The following is a 16,957-nucleotide window of genomic DNA, read 5'->3' as shown; positions in this document are numbered from 1 at the left end:
AATTTACACATCGATTGGTCGAACTAAATTAGCAATAATACTGTGGGGGAGGAATTCCTGGAGTGTGTACGTGATGGATTTCGAGACCAATATGTTGAGGAACCAACTAGAGAACAGACGATCCTAGAATGGGTATTGTGCACTGAGAAAGGATTAATTAACAATCTTGTTGTGCGGGGTCCCTGAAGGAAGAGCAACCATAACTTGATAGAATTCCTCATTAAGATGGAGAGTGAAGTAGTTGAATCCGAAACTAGGGTCCTGAATCTAAATAAATGAAATTACGAAAGTGTGAGGTGTGAGTTGGCCAGGATAGATTGGGGAACTTTACTAAAAGGGATGACGGTCTGGAGGCAATGGCTAATATTTAAAGAACGTGTGCAGGAATTACAACAATTATTCATTCTTGTCTGGCGCAAAAATAAAACAGGAAAGATGGCTCAACCGTGGCTTGCAAAAGAAATTAGGGATAGTATTAGATCCGAAGCGGAGACATGTAAAATTGCCAGAAAAAGCCGCAAGCCTGAGGATTGGGAGCAGTTTAGAATTCAACAAAGGAGGACAAAGAGATTGATTAAGAGGGGAAAGATAGAGTAAACTAGCAGGGAATATAAAAACTGACTGTAAAAGCTTCTATAAAAATATGTCAAGAGAAAAAGATTAGTGAAGACAAATGTAGGTTCCTTACAGTCAGAAATGGGAAGTTATAATTGGGAACAAAGAAATGGCAGAACAATTAAACACATACTTTTTGTTCTGTCTTCACAAAGTAGGATACAAATAACCTTCCAGAAATGTTAGGGAACCGAGGGCCTAGTGAGGGACAAACTGAAGGAAACAAGTATTAGTTCAAAAAATATATAGTGCTCGGCAAATTAATGGGACTAAAGGCTGAAAATTCCCCAGGGCCTGCTAATCTCCAACCCAGAGTACAAAACGAAGTGGCCCTGGAAATAGTGGATGCATTCGTGATCATCCAGCAAAATTCTATAGACTCCTGAACGGTTCCTACAGATTGGAAGGTGGCAAATGTAACTCCACCATTTAAAAAAGGAGGGAGAGAAAAAACAGGGAATTACGACCAGTTAGCCTAACATCAGTCGTGGGGAAAATGCTCGTCTATTTTAAAAGATGTTAATGCAGAACGCTTGGAAAGCATCAATGGGATTAGACAAAGTCAGCATAGATTTGTGAAAGGGAAATCATGCTTAACAAATCTACTGGAGTTTTTTGAGGATGTAACTAGTAGAATAGATAGGGGAGAACCATTAGATGTGGTGTACTTGGATTTTCAGAAGGCTTTTGATAAGGTCCCACAGAAGATGTCGCGTGCAAAATTTAAGCACATGGGATTGGGGGGAATAGACTGACATGGATTGAGAATTGGTTGACAGACAGGAAACAGAGTAGGAATGAACGGGTCTTTTTCCGGGTGGCAGGCAGTGACCAGTGCGGTACCGCAGGGATCACTGCTTGTGCCCCAGCTAGTCACAATATATTTCAGTCTGGTAAACCTTCGTTGCACTCCCTCCATGGAAAGGACATCCTTCCTCACATAAGGAGACCAAAACTGCACACAATACTCCAGATATTGGTGTGGCCTCACCAAGGCCCTGCATCAATGCAGTAAGACGACCCTGTTCCTGTACTCAAATCCTCTTGCAATGAAGGCCAACATACCATTCACCTTCCTAACTGCTTGCTGCACCTGAATGCTCGCTTTCAGCGACTGGTGTCCAAGGACACCCAGGTCTCGTTGCACTTCCCAATCTATCACCATTCAGATAACAATCTCTCTTTATTTTTACAACCAAAGTGGATAAGATCACATTTATCCACGTTATACTGCATCTGCCATGTTCTTGCCCACTCACCCAACTTGTCGAAATCACATTGGACAATATATGATATGGATGAGGGAACGGAATGTAACATTTCCAAGTTTGAAGACGACACAAAGCTGGGGTGAAATGTGAGCTGTGAGGAGGATGCAAAGAGGGTCCAATGTGTCGTTGTGGACAATGCAAGGACAAATCAAGTATGAAAATACTCAACTGGGAAGATCGAATTTCAGCGAGTTGAAAAGGGATCGGGTCCAGGTGGATTGGAATCAAAGATTGACAGGTAAAACAGTAAATGAGCAATGGGAGGCTTTGAGTGAGGAGATAGTTTGGGTACAGACTGGACACATTCTTACTCGGGGAAAGGTTGGGCATGCAAAACTTGAGCTCCCTGGATGACAACAGAATATTTGAGACAGCATTTTGTACATTCTGAATACCAATGTCCGGACAGGTGTGCCCGCGGTTATCAACCACAACCTCGTCACCTCCACGCTGACAGATAAAAAGCGGCCACATTCTGCTTCAGTGAGATGAAATCCGAGAGCGGTTTCAAGGTCCATTGCAATTGCAAGTAGAATGCGTTCAGAGGACGTGAGATCATTGAGATACCTCCAAACACCCTGCCAGTTTGAACAGCAGCTCAACATCAAAAGTGTGGGGGGAAAAAAATGAGGGCTCGTCCGGGATTTGAAACCGGGATCTCTCACATATTTCAAGTAACAAACCCGAAGCGAGAATCAGAGCCCGAGACCAACGAGCCCGCTGGAAAAAAAAAACAACAAGCTTTAATTTCTGACTATCAGCGGCCACTTTTCCCAAATCTCCCTTAAACTACCGGAAATAAAAATGTGTCCGTACATTAGTGAAGAATCATAAAGCCAATGTCTTCTCTGTTGGGTTTTGTTTAGGTCTCCCCACGCTGATAAAGAGGATTAGGGACAGTTGATGAGTTAATGGTTGTAACGGTGCAGATACTCCGGTGTAACGGTGCAGATATCCCACTGTGAGGGTGCAGATACACCACTGTGAGGGTGCAGATACTCTGCTGCTAAGGTGCAGATGCTCGGATTTAAAGGTGCAGATACTCCGGTGTAATGGTGCAGATATTCCGGTGTAACGGTGCAAATACTCGGATGCAGGGATTTGTTGCCGCGACTGAAATGCGGCTTAGAACTGTTGTTATTATCCAAGGCAGCGCTGCAGGATCCTTTCATGATCTCTCACAAATCAACTGAAACCCATCGGAATGTGAATACAATTTTGCGTTTCCAAAATAAAAGGGGGTGACATTCATTGTGGAAACAGTCTGGTGTCGGTCACTTCAGAAATATCCATGTCAGTGTGAAGCGGCTCTCCTGCTACCTTCGGACCTTGTCTGTCAAGAAGAATTCAGATTTCCGCGAAGCCAATCACAGGTCGAATGGTGGAAGATCGGCCGTGCTCAGCTGGTCATCGAAACCGGGCATTTGTTTTGCAGCCAAAACAAACATCAGAACCAGGAAATGCGAGACCATGAAGATAAAAGATACCCTACCGTCCCTGGGTGGGCTCGAACCACCAACCTTTCGGTTAACAGCCGAACGCGCTAACCGATTGCGCCACAGAGACAGCGCACGTTTGTGTTGAACTCCTGATTCAACGAACTAAAAATTCAGGTTGCAGCGATCAAAATAAATTCTCTCCACTATCAGTTTACTTTTCCAAAATAAAGTGTGTGAAGTTTGCACGAGTGAAAATCTGTGCTCTATTATACCTGAACATTAAACTCACCTTGTCATTAAACACCTGTATGTTGGAAGACTCAGTCCCCTCGTGGTCGAGAGGATTGATTTATCGAGCTGTGATTCGCCATTCTCCATTCCAGTTATATTCAGGTTTGCTGAAAATGAGATGAGATGAAATGAGCAGGTCCGACGAGCAGGTCTGTGACACGACTCGGTGTTTACAAAGATGTCTCTTGCACTTACAGTGAAGCGGACGGCAGTTTTCACTCTGAAACCACGAACCATGATGTTCAGAAAAAGTGTGGCCGAGACAGACTCGATTTCAGCGCGGTGACACGGGGTCAGAGTAAAGTTCAGTTCATGCGATTGCCGGGTGGCGAGAAGGTGGATTTGGAACTCCTGTGCGGCTGCACTGCGAGTTGTTCAGATCGACTATAGCGATATTCACTTCAATTCATCACTGACAGGGACAATTTGATTCTAAGTTTCTTTTTCTCTGGTGCTTGGTGAGATTTCAAAAGTTGTGAACGACCCACACCGACCCCAAACACGTCACTTCCACTCTGACAGATGTCACGCGGTCACACTCTTCACTTCAGTGAGATGAAAGCCGGGAGCGATTTCACGGTCGAATGCAATGGCGAAGAAAACTCATTCCAAGATATTGCAGGTCATTGAGGTGCCTTTAAATTCCTGATTATTTGAACTGAACATCTTCCCAAAGCGTTTAAGATTCACGTGGAGCGATTTGGGGACTTATTTTCCATCTTTGCAAAAGTTTCAACCGCAGGTCAAAATCAAAAGACGAGGGCGGAATGAGACGCCTTCCTGAAATTTGAGAACCAGGGAAGCAGACTTTAGAGCAAGGTTCTGTTTATTGAGAAAAAGCAGATACAATATTCATCCCGGAACGATCCAGAATCTGATCAGCTCGAAACGTAACGGTTACCCCGTGATTTGAACACGCAGCCTTCTGGTGACGCAATAAGTCATGAAGATTGAAGCAGGAAGTTGAAAAGTGGGAATTGATAGATTCAGTGAGTGAGCAAAACTGCGGAAAATATAGTTCAATGCGGGGTGAGCGAGATCATCCACTTTAAATCTAAGAAAGATAAATCAGAATGTTTTCTATATGGTGAGAAACTGGGAACTGTGGAGGAGCAGAGAGATTTAGGGGTCCAAGTACAGAAAGCGCTACCAACTAGCGTACAGGTACAGAAATTAATTAAAATATCTAATGGACCGTCAGTACGGCCGGTTAACTCATTTGCTTAGAGTGTGTTGTAACGCCTTAATCACGGATTCGATTCTTGTAATTTACTTTATTCATTTCGTCTTTTTGTAACTTTTAAAATCGAAGCTTTACAAAAAAATATATCAAGACAGATTCGAGGGGACAGTTTTTTGAATAACACCCATTCTCACTTTGCCCCTGGACCGGAGAAACACGTCTTTCTTTTTACTCGTTTTTTTGGCAACTGACCCTGTCGTGCAATGGCTGGTGTGTTGGACTTCTACTTGTTTTGTTTGATAAGCCATTCAAAGGTTGTGGATTCGAGTTGCAACGGCGTTGGATTTTAGTTCGGGAGCTGGGAAGTGAAATTTTGCAGCAAAACCGCAACTGGATCATTAATGTCCGTCAGGGATGTGAAACTGCCCCCGACACTTCATCTTACACAAGTGGCTCCAGTCACACCCGAATTCATGATTCTTAAACCACTCTGAGCTGGATTGGCGAAACTCTCTCAAGAAGGAGACTCAACATCTGCTCAGACCGAAAGTCAATCTGCTGGACTTCCGGCTCTGTCAGACTGCATGTTCCTTCAGACAGGTTTCTAACTGGACACATTCATCCTGCTGCCGTGGCAGCATTGGTGCTTCAGGGGTAGAATTGTTGCTTGCAGTAATTCTATTCCTGTAAAACTAGCTCCTGAAGTGTAGGATGGAAAGTATCCTGGCTGAGTGGCCTCTGGCGCTGGTTTAAAGCTCCAGTTAAATCCCACGATTTGAAGATGGATCAAGATCATAGTTTGTGTCTACAAAACCGCAGCCTCCCTCCTGTAAACAACCAATACTAAACATCTCATCTGCTCTTGCAACCGCATAGTCCGGAGGAACCACATGGCAATTCAGATAATTAAATGAATTTTGGAACACATCAATTGTACCTTCAACTCCGGTCAAAATGTTCACAAGGAAAAGGATTGTTTGATCTTGCTGAGATTCGAATTAAAAACCCCGGTATTTCCTGAGCCTGCAACTCAAATAAGGACTGATTGCGCCGCTGGAGCCCGGTCACTCTGATCACCTGTCACACTCTGCTGGAAAGAATCTGAAGGTGAGATTTCCTTACCTGTGGAAACGTGTCCTGTCCCCGTGATGAAAATAATATCTGCACTTTCACTTTCAGCTTCTTTCACATCCTCTGCTCCATCGCACGACAATCGGGTTTTCTGTGAACAAGTCAAAATGGATATTTGCAGAAATTCTGTCAGTGGTAAAATTAGAATCGAGAAACGCACCAAACATTGAAACCAGCGATTTGAACCACGAGCTCACAGTTCCACAAAACAAGGCCTGCCTTTAAAGGTCTGTTCAATGATCAAAAAAATTAATTGAAGCCATTTGACCGCATTTGCCTCGTGCTGGGGTTGTTCGCCTTAGAGCAGAGAAGGTTCAGAGGAAATTTGATAGAAGTGTTCAAAATCATGAAGAGTTTAGATAAAGTAAACAAAGATAAGCTGTTTTAATTGGCGGAATGGTCGGGAACCAGAGGACACAGATTTGAGGTGATTGCAAAAGAACCAAAGGCGATATGAGGAAAAACTTAATGACGCAGCGAGTAGTTCTGATCTGGAATGCGCTGCTTGAAAGGATGGTGGAATCAGATTCAATCGTGACTTAAAAAAGGAATTTCAAGGGGAAAAATACAGAGCACCGGGAAAGGGCCGGGGAATGGGACTAATTGGATTGCTCTTATAAAAAGCCGCCACAGGCTCGATGAGCCGAATTGCCTCCTTCTGTGCTGTCACCATTCTATGATTCGATGGACAGAAGCGGTCTGAATGAATGGGCGATCGGTTGTGGGGAACAGGGAAATTTTTGACTGTTTGTCCGGTTGTGTTACTGACGGCTCCTTGTTCTCGGATTATGGTTTTCATTTTGGACGTTTCACTGTTTGATATGTGAGAGTTCCCCAGTTCAAATCCCAGAACCCTCCTGTTTCACGATTTCCAGTGAGGATTCACTCATTTCTTTCTCACATCTTTTCAGCGTTGCAGAAAGCAGCATTGATTTAATTCTCGAGCATGTTTGAGGTCCAGAGGCCAGAATGCAGCCGGTTTATCGACGCAACACACACGGAGAGAGTAAAATGCCTCACGCCGGTGTGCAGATTGAAACTGAAGGTGAATTTATCCCAATTCAGGCGATCTCAGAGGTGCAGAACAAAAATGCGCCTTAATTGGTCGGGAAAACGAACCCTGTTCCCTCGCGTGGTAAGTGCAAATTCTACCAGTGAAACGGCAACGTTTGCATTGCATCGGGCTCTCTGTGTCCAGTTGGAAACCTGTTTGAAACAACATGTAATTTCACAAATCTCCTCTGAGTACCTTGCGCATTCTGATTTACAGCCCTGCATTACTCGCACTCGCTGCTTGTGATGGCCGAGTCTTTAAGCCGTTACATCTGAAACTCGACAGGGTCTTTCGGTGATTCATTGAAATGCTGCTCGCGGTGCTATTGTTCACAGTTTTGTTCAATGCTCAAATAAATATGAACTGGAGATAACGGGCCGCATTTCCTTCTCTCAGAGAGATCCTCCACCGCGGCAGAGCCTTTTTGATTGGGAGCCCAGTGGTCTCTTGCAAAACTTCAAGGTGCGTGAAGGAAACTTCACAATAATCCACAACTGGAATATTGTGTCCAATTCTGGGCATCGCACTTTAGGAAGGATGTGAAGGCCTGAGAGGTGGCGCAGAAAAGATTTACTGGAATGGTTTCAGGGATGAGGGACTTCAGTTACGTGGATAGACTGGAGAAGCTGGGGTTGTTCTCCTCAGGCCAGGAAGGTTGAGAGGAGATTTGATGGAAGTGTTCAAAATCATGACGGGTTGAGATAAAGTAAATAAAGAGAAACTGCTCCCGTTGGCGGAAGGGTCGAGAACCAGAGGACACAGATTTACGGTGGTTGACAAAAGAACCAAAGGCGATATGAGGAAAAACGTTTGAAATCATCGAATAGTTATAATCTGGAATGCATCTCCTGAAAGGGTGGTGGAAGCAGATTTAATCGTGACTCTCTAAAAGGAATTTGATTAATATTTGAAGGAAAAATATTTGCGGGTCTACAGGGAAAGAACGGGGGAATGGGACTAACTGGATTTCTCTGAAAGAGAGCCGGGGCAGGCTCAATGGGCCGAATGGCCTACTTCTGTGCAGTAACGATTCTATGAGTGTATGATTCCATCTCTCTCAAGCTTCATTTCAAATTCTGCTAACCAGCTTTTCAGGCTTATTTTCTATACTTTTATCTCTCTATCTCTCCCTGTCTCTGTCACTCTCTGTTTTCCCCTAATGGACTTCTCAAGCTTCCTTGAACGGCCAAAGATCATCGAACCTGCTACACCAGCAGAGAACGGTAAAGATCGAAAGACTGAGACGGGAGGAAAAGCAAAGGACCAACCCAGATGATGAATTCTCAGCCAATGTCCACATATTGATGTCGCTTCGTCCTCATAGTGAAATCATCAGTACTTTTAGCCCAGTATAAAAACAAAGTCTTGTATTTATAAAGCGCTTTTCACGACCTCAAGACGTCCCAAAGCGCTTTTCAGACAATGAAGTATTTTTGTAGTGCAGTCACTGTTATACTTGTGGGAGAGTGGATAATCTGCGGATGCCGAGGGAGACAACAATGTAGCTTTCGAGCAATTCATTCTGCAAAGTCTCACTTGATATTACAACTCGCACATTCGAAACGAATGTAGTAAAGAGAGGCTAATATTGTTGATATGAAATAGTTAATGTACGTCTTCACATTGCCGTACATCGGAATAGAAAAAGTGATAGGATGTAGAGAATGGTGGCTGATCGGCTGTGGGTGGCACAGAATTCTGCATTGGTTGCCCCCCTCTGTTATCAGTGGCTCGTTGGTCTTGGGGTATGATTCTCGCTTTGGGGATTTGCTGATTGTTATGTGAGAGGTCCCGGACGAGCCCTGCGGTGTTTCCATTTTTAGTTCAAAATCACTAATTGGCTTTTCACGTCTTGTCAGATGTGCAGTCGGCAGGATTGTCTTAATTCCAGTGCATGGAGGACAGAATGCAGAGGTTCTGTCGACGACAACACACATGGAGAAAGGAAAATATCACAAGATGGTGTTCAAATTGAAGCTGAATGCAAACGTATCCCAATTCACGTGACCTCATGAATGGAGAATGAAAAATGCTCCTCTATTGAGCGGTGATCGATCCCGGGCCTCCCGCGCAGAAAGCAAGAATTTTATCACTGAAATAACAAAGTCCGCATCGCAGCCCGCGGCATGTGTTCAGTTCGAAACCTGTCTGAAAGAACATACAGTCTCAGAGTTCTCCTGTCATAACCTTCTTCATTCTCTTCTGCAGCCGTGTCGGATTTGTCGCTTGCAGCAGCGATTACCCAATGATTGAGGCGTTAGACTTGCAATGTGATTTTCCGACCCAGCTTCGACGCAACACACGTGGAGAATGGAAAATGTCTCGAAATGGTGCGCAGATTGAAGCTGAGGGCGAATGTCGCACAATTCACGCGATCGTATGAATGGAGAATGAAAATAATCCGAAACGAACCGGAAATCGAACCCCGGTTTCTCACGTGATAAATGAGAATTCTATCACCGAGACAGCAAAGTCAGCACATTAACAAGCTGTAAGTTTCCAGTTGGAAACCTGTCTGAGAGAACAAAGTGTCACAGATCTCGTGTGATAACCCTACGCATTCTGATTTATAGCTGTGCATCATCGATGTTTGCAGCTGCGATGGCCGAGTGGTGAAGGCGTTGGACTTGAAATCCAATGGGGTTTCCCTGCACAGGTTCGAATCCTGTTCGCAGCGCTACTTTTTAAAGTTTGTTCAGTGTTCAAATTGATCTGAACTTGAACGAACGGAACTTGTTCGCTCCCTCAGAGAGGTGCTCCATCGCCAACGACGCTTTTAACTCGGAGCCCAATGATCTCTTGCAAAATTGCAAGACACGTGAAGGAATCTCTCCCAAACTCCATTCTAAATTCTGCTCGTTCGCAGAACTTGACATTTATACAATTTATTTCTATGTTTTAATCTCTCCCTGTCTCTGTCTCTTGACTTTGCCTGTTTTCTCCTGATGGACTTCTCAGGCATCGTGAACAGCGAAGAATGATGGAACCTGCAACACCAGCAGAGAAGGGTAAAGATGGAAAGACTGAGACTGTAGGAAAAGAAAAGGTGCAACCCAGCTGATGAATTCGTAATTAATGTCCACACGTTTATGTTTCTTCCCCTCACAATGAAAAAACAGCAATTTGAGTACAGTACACTTATGATAGAGTGTATAATATGCGGATGTTGAGACCGACAATCGAACCTTTGCCGTGGTGATGAAAGCGCCGAATCCTAAACACTAAACCCCAAGGAAACGCTGAAAATTCTTTGCTGCGAACAAGCAGAGCAACGCGGCCTTTCCTACTTGGCCTCTTTGTAATTCAGGTCATTTTCCTGCCAGACAAACTGCTTGCACAAAATGGCATTTTCTGTTCGAAATAATATCGCGAAAGAGGTGATTTTCAGGCAATGACATCACCGACTGCAAGTAGGCATGGACATGAAATAGAAAGTGAGGGAAAATACGACCACAAGCCGCTGATGGACATGTTTCCATTTCCAAAATTCACGCAATGAATGCAGCTCCTTGGAAAACTGCAAGGCCACGCAGGTCCATCATGAATCGTTTGAAGCAACTGGCAGTTTAAAGTGGCATCTCCTGCTGCTTCTGTGGGGAGTGAGAGAGAGGCACTGTCGGTATTTGCGTGCAGTTTGATTTTGCACAGAACTGCACAGAGAAACAGCAAATATACCGGGGCTGTGAGATGTTCTATGTTATTGATATTTCACCACAGGAATATCCGCAGTCAGAAGCTGAAAAGAAGGAGAGATAAGAGGCCTGAGAATAAACACAGAGCTGAATGAATCATGAAAGAGCGAAAGAAAAAATAATGTCATCAGTTCCACTTTGTCTCGTGCGCAATCTTGGGAGCTCCCCAATGGCCTGGTGGTGAGAATTCGGTACTCTCACCGCCGCGAGGTTCGATTCCCAGTCAGGGAATTAACTTTAAAAAGAGTTATGAACTTACTAAATTAATTACATGAAGCTAATTAAATCCTGTTCGCAGTTGAATCCCTGTTTTAATCACCATGAATCGATCGATAACTTTCTATTTCAGACTGAAGGCGATGTTGACGTGGTTCCCGAGAGACGGTCAAAACTTTAATTAGACTTTTATGCTTTGAATGTGATGATTTTTTTTCATTTTATAGACTGCATCTTAAGAGTGGGATTAAAAACGCAGTGGAGTCGTTGTTAAATTTAACATTAACTGGCAATTGTCGCTGTTTATCACAGGAACGCCCGAACTGATTCTCCGATCAAGATGAAAGTAACGCAACGAGGAACATCTGATACAACACGAAAGGCATCGGGCTATGACAAAAATCCCCACCGTTTTGCTTTTCCAAAATAAAGGGTGTGAAATTTATTCTCTGAACATAGGAACAGTCTGGTCTCACTCACTGCAGAAATCTCCATGTCACAGCGAACCAGCTCTCCTGCTGCGAGTGCGGCCTCCCTTCGGGCCTTTCGGGGGCTTGTCTGTCAAGGAGAATTGTAATTACCGTGAAGCCAATGTTCCATTCCTTTATATGATTCATGTGCCTGATTTCCGACCGTAGGGTAAATGGTAGAATATCAGCCCTGCTCAGCTGGCAATGATTCCGGTACATTTTCTTGATTCCAAAACATGCGTTGAAACCCTGGAACTTTGAGACGATGAATCCTGAGGATAAAATAAAATAAGGGCTCGAACAATCAAACTTTCACGCTAACGGATAACACCACCGAGAACAGGTGAAGAGATCACCTGCTAAACCAATAATTCACTGGGCTAAACTTTGAGATTGCAGCGACCAATATAACAACTGTCTGCAGTAAGTGAAAAATGAATGATTAAAGCTTGTAGGAGTTAAAATCCAACCAGCCAGTCTTCACTCTTAAACCAGCAACTATGAAGAAAAACATGCCGGAGAAATACTCGATTTCAGTGCGGCGACACTGGGCCAGAGTAAAGTTCATTCAATATAATTGCCGAGTGGCTGGAGGGTGGATTTGGAATTCCTGACCGATTGCACCACGCATTTTCCAGATCTGCTTGGATCACCAATCCCATCAGTTCATCACTTAGAGGGACAATTCGATTCTCGATTTCTTTTCCCTGACGATTGAATAATTTTATAAATTGGAAGCGATCAATATCAAAGCTAACACGTCACAGACATGTTCACAGATAGAAAGCGGCCACACTCTGCTTCAGTGAGATGAAAGTCAAGAGCGATTTCACGGTAGAACGTAATGGCTAACAAAATTCATTCAACGGAAGTTCAGGTCGTTGAGGTGCCTTTAAAGTCCTGATTGTTTCTATTAAACTTCTTCCCAAAGCGTTTGAGATTCACGTGGGACGATTTGGGTACGTTATTTCTTTTTATGCAAAAGTTTCAACTGCAGTTCAAGATCAAAATTCGTGGGACCACAGCTGTTCACAAATTGTCGGCGCTGGGACCACTGTTGTTCACAATTTATCGGTTCTGGGACCACTGTTGTTTACAATTTATCGGTTCTGGGACCACTGTTGTTCACAATTTATCGGTTCTGGGACCACTGTTGTTCACAATTTATCGGTTCTGGGACCACTGTTGTTTACAATTGATCAGTGGTGGGACCAGTGTTGTTCACAATTTATCAGTGGTGGGACCACTGTTGTTCAAAATTTACATTCATGATTTGGACACGGGAATCGGAAGTACAATTCCAAAATTAGGGATGACACCTAATTGCGAGCTGTAGTGAATACAAAGGAAAAATGAGAAAAATAAGGACGACATTAACAACTTTGCAGAATGGGCGTGTAAATGGCAAATTAATGACAATATTTGTTGTGCACTCCTTTGCCTTTTTGCCCCCCCCCCCACAACTCACTCACACTTCTTCAGATTGAATTGTATTTGCCACTTTTCTATCCACCGTTCCGCTCTATCTATATCTTCCTGCAGTCGACAGCTTTCCTCCTCACTATCAACCACAGGACCAATTTTTGTATCATCTGCACATTTCTTAATCATGCCCCCTGCATTTAAGTCTAAATCAATGACCTGTACCACGAAAAGCAGGGACCTATTACGAAGCCGCATGGAACCCCACTCGAAACAGCCTTCCAGTCACAAAAGCACCCGTCGACCACAACCGCTTGCTTCCTGCCACTCAGCCAATTTTGGATTTAACTTGCCAATGTCCCTTGGATGCAATGGGCATTTACATTTTTGACCAATCTGCCCTGTAGAACTTTGTCAAAAGCCTCGCTGAAACCCATGTAGACTTCATCAATCGCGCTGCCCTCATCGATCCTCCTTGATATCTCCTCAAGTAATTCAATTCAAACGACCTTCCCTTAACAAATCCACACTGACTGTCCTTGATTAATCCGTGCCTTTCGAAATGACGATTAATACTTTCCCTCAGAATTGTGCTAAATAATTTACCCACCATCGAGTTTAGGCTGACTGGCCTGTATTTACTCGATCTATCCCTTTCTCCCTTTTTAAACAATGGTACAACGTTAGCAATCCTCCAATCCTCCAGCACGACAACTTTTGCCAGGGTGCATTGGAAAATGATGGTTTGAGCCTCCGCTATTTCCTTCCTTGCTTCTGTTAACATCCTGGGATATATTTCATCTGGGCCTGGAGATTCAGGTGGAGCGATTTGAGGACTTATTTTTCCTATTTGCAAACGTTTGTACCGCAGGTCAAGATCACAAGTCGAGGTCCAAATTTGGACGAGTTCCGACTTTGAACCTCAAATCGTGAATTATACCCCTACCCCAACGAGCCCAGAAACAAGAACGTGTCCTTAAATTAACGTGTGACAGACACATTCCATGAGAGGTCTGTCTGTGGAATGAAAGGGCGTTTTTGAACAGTCATCTTGCTATCCGTTTCCTCCTGAAACCTGAACAAAGACAAATACCACATTTTTATTTTGTCGCTCAATTCCACAAATTAGGTAAAATAATAAGCTGCACAATGCATTGCTGGGAGTTGAACCCAGGATCTCCTGTTCACTAAACAGATGCTTTAACCAATTAAGCCACAGCGCCAATTGATGATGCAACAGCCCCACCTCCTCTCACTAATATCTATCAGCGACACTTCACTATTGGGCGTTCAGGCCGTTTTCTCTCTGTCCATTTCGCTTGTCCGTTTCCCTGTGCATTCCGACACTGACTGGATTTCTCGCTGTGTTTATCTTTGTGTACCCATCAGTGCGTTGATACATGGATGATTATGTGTGATTGTATTTGTTACGTTAAATACGTTAGGGCTTCAGACAATTCTCGCTCTGACATTGGAGAACTATTGAGCCGAACTTTACAGCGAAGTGTTGTTTATCGTGGTGCTGAAACTAAAAAATCCCAAGAGAAGCAAAAAGGGAAAAGGAGAAAAACTTGTGAGGGAAAATGAGGACAACTCTCAAGGTTTTTACAAGTATATTAAGAGAAAGAAGGGAGGCTTAGTGTAATGTGGGCCGCTTGAAGACAGATGGAGGTGATATTGTAATTGAAAATCAGGAAATGGCAGAGTTGCTAAATTTTTTATTTGCATCGGTCGTCACAGAAATGGATGAGGCTAACATACCAGAGACACGAGGAAAACTGTTAATAAATCAATGGGATTCGTATAAGTAAAATAATGGCAATGGAGAAAATAATTAGGCTGAAGATACACAAATCTCCAGGACCTGATGGTCACCATTCCAGGTGATTAAAAGGAACAGGTGAGGAAATTTAGTCATGATCGATCAAAACTCTCTTGATTTAGGAATTGTTATTAAACGAAGCGCATCTGATTGGAAGCTTCTGTTTGAGAAAGATCTCGAAGTGAGAATTGAGAGATGGAAAATTAAGCTGTTTGGCAGGAGTGCTGATGCCGTCCGTTGTTCGCTGCTCTCGTATTGTACAATTGTTAAGCGTGCGTTACTTATTTATAGCAGTATGGGCTCCAGAAATGACCAGGTTGTGAGTTCGAGCGTCTTCTAAAACAACCAAACGTTTTACACCGAACATTTTGATCGGAGTTCAAGGTACAAATGGTATCTTCCATAACGCATCTTGTTAACAACCAGTCGTTTTTACAATACGCTCTTGTGGGACAAACGTATGGAGGTCAACAATCGACTTCTTAGTTTTCCCATGTGGGCATTTGCGTTCCTCTGGCCGACCGTCTTGTAATAGCAGGTGCCAGTTTAGTTGTTCATAGCGGGAGAGGGGGCTTTTAGCGGCAGCTCATATGGCAAAGGGGCCGGTACGAGATCTTTAAATCTAAAGAACCAAACAAACAATTCTTCTTTTCTTTAAGCCGATATTCATCGGTTGGAAGTTTCGTGTGGGGAAAATTTGGAAGAGAAATATGCTGCCTGGTTTCACTGTTGTAAACAATTTTACAACACCAAGTTATAGTCCAGCAATTTTATTTTAAATTCACAAGCTTTCGGAGGCTTCCTCCTTCCTCAGGTAAATGTTCAGGAGCTCCATTTACCTGAGGAAGGAGGAAGCCTCCGAAAGCTTGTGAATTTAAAATAAAATTGCTGGACTATAACTTGGTGTTGTAAAATTGTTTACAATTGTCAACCCCAGTCCATCACCGGCATCTCCACATCATGGTTTCACTGTGTCACGGGTGAAATTATTCAGCTTGCAGATGTTAATACGCTGAAAGGTCGAGAGGCCTTTTCCAGCTCCCGTGTGGGACAAGTTTAGCTTTTGAGCCATTGGGTAGAGTGCTATTTTAATTGCTGCTAACGAATGACAAGACATTTGGCACAAACAAGAAGAATTGTAAACTCACGAGTTCACTGTTCATGTTTCTTACATCTCGTTCAACAGAAACAAGGATTCTCCTCAACACGTTGCTGAGAATTTTATCAAACGGACCTCACGCTCGTTCGACGGCTGCAGGGATAATTCAGAGATCTCCCATGAATATGTACGATGGGAGCTTATGTAGTATCGAGCCTGGGTAGCTCAGTCGGTAGAGTATCAGACTTTTAAAGTGGGCAGTGAGCTGAAGGTCCAGCGTTTAACTCCCTGGCCAGGCTCCAAATTTCGGAACAGCTGGCAAGCTGTGACATTGTCGGGGGACCTGCGATGTGTTGTCAAAGTTTCGGTAGTATCTTGTTTCCCAGGGATGGGCAGTAATGCTCTGTCTAAGGCGGTTCCCGATCAGGAATTCAACTTTACTGTATTAGTTCACTGTATTAATTTTGCAAAACTCATTCAACTCTGTAAAAAAGACGAATACATGTTCAAATCGCCATTGATCAACCAGTAACTTTCTGTTTCCGGCTGAAAGAAATGCTGACTTTTTTATGCGTTAATTCACCAGGCCGAATTTAGGGAGTTCAGAGTGGAAGTGAAAAAGGAAATGAGAGGCAAAGAGAAATATGACTATAGACTGACGGCCAACATAAAAGGGAACCCAAAATACTTCGACAGGCATGTAAACAGTAAACGGGTAGTGAGGGGAGGGGTGAGGCCGATTAGGCACGATAAAGGAGATCTACTCATGGAGGCAGAGGGGATGGCCGAGGGAACAAATTAGTATTTTGCATCTATCTTTACCAAGAAGACAGAGTCTCAGCAAAGGAAGTTATCGTTGAGATACTGGATGGTCTAAAAATTCATAAAGAAGAGGCACTTGAACGGCTGGCTGTACTTAAAGTAGATAAGCCACCACGTCCGGATGGGAGGCATGCTCGGTTGCTGAGGGAAGTAAGGGTGGAAATTGCGGAGGTACTGGCCATTATCTACCAACATCCTTAGATATGTGGGTGGTGCCAGAGGACTGGAAAATTGCAAAGGTTAAACCCTTGTCCAAAAAAGGGTGTACGATTAAACCCAGCAACTATCGGTCAGTCAGTTTAAACTCAGTGGTGGGGAAACGTTTAGAAACGATAACCCGGGACAGAATTAACAGCCACTTGGACGAGGGTGGATTGATTAGGGAAAGGCAGCACGGATTTGTTAAAGGCAAATCGTGCTTAACTGACCT

General features: G+C 43.7%; 2 non-coding genes across 2 annotated transcripts; one reads left to right on the top strand and one right to left on the bottom strand.

Moving 5' to 3' along the window:
• Positions 1-3,378: 3,378 nt before the first annotated feature.
• Positions 3,379-3,452, bottom strand: trnan-guu (transfer RNA asparagine (anticodon GUU)). Its single transcript has one exon. It is a non-coding gene; the product is annotated as a tRNA-Asn (tRNA).
• A 6,127-nt stretch (positions 3,453-9,579) lies between these two features.
• trnas-uga (transfer RNA serine (anticodon UGA)) lies at positions 9,580-9,661 on the top strand. The gene has a single exon. It is a non-coding gene; the product is annotated as a tRNA-Ser (tRNA).
• Positions 9,662-16,957: the final 7,296 nt, after the last annotated feature.

Source organism: Heptranchias perlo, chromosome 20, assembly GCF_035084215.1.
Source record: "Heptranchias perlo isolate sHepPer1 chromosome 20, sHepPer1.hap1, whole genome shotgun sequence".
In the NCBI taxonomy this organism is placed as follows: domain Eukaryota; kingdom Metazoa; phylum Chordata; class Chondrichthyes; order Hexanchiformes; family Hexanchidae; genus Heptranchias; species Heptranchias perlo.
This window is presented reverse-complemented; position numbering and strand designations above follow the sequence as displayed.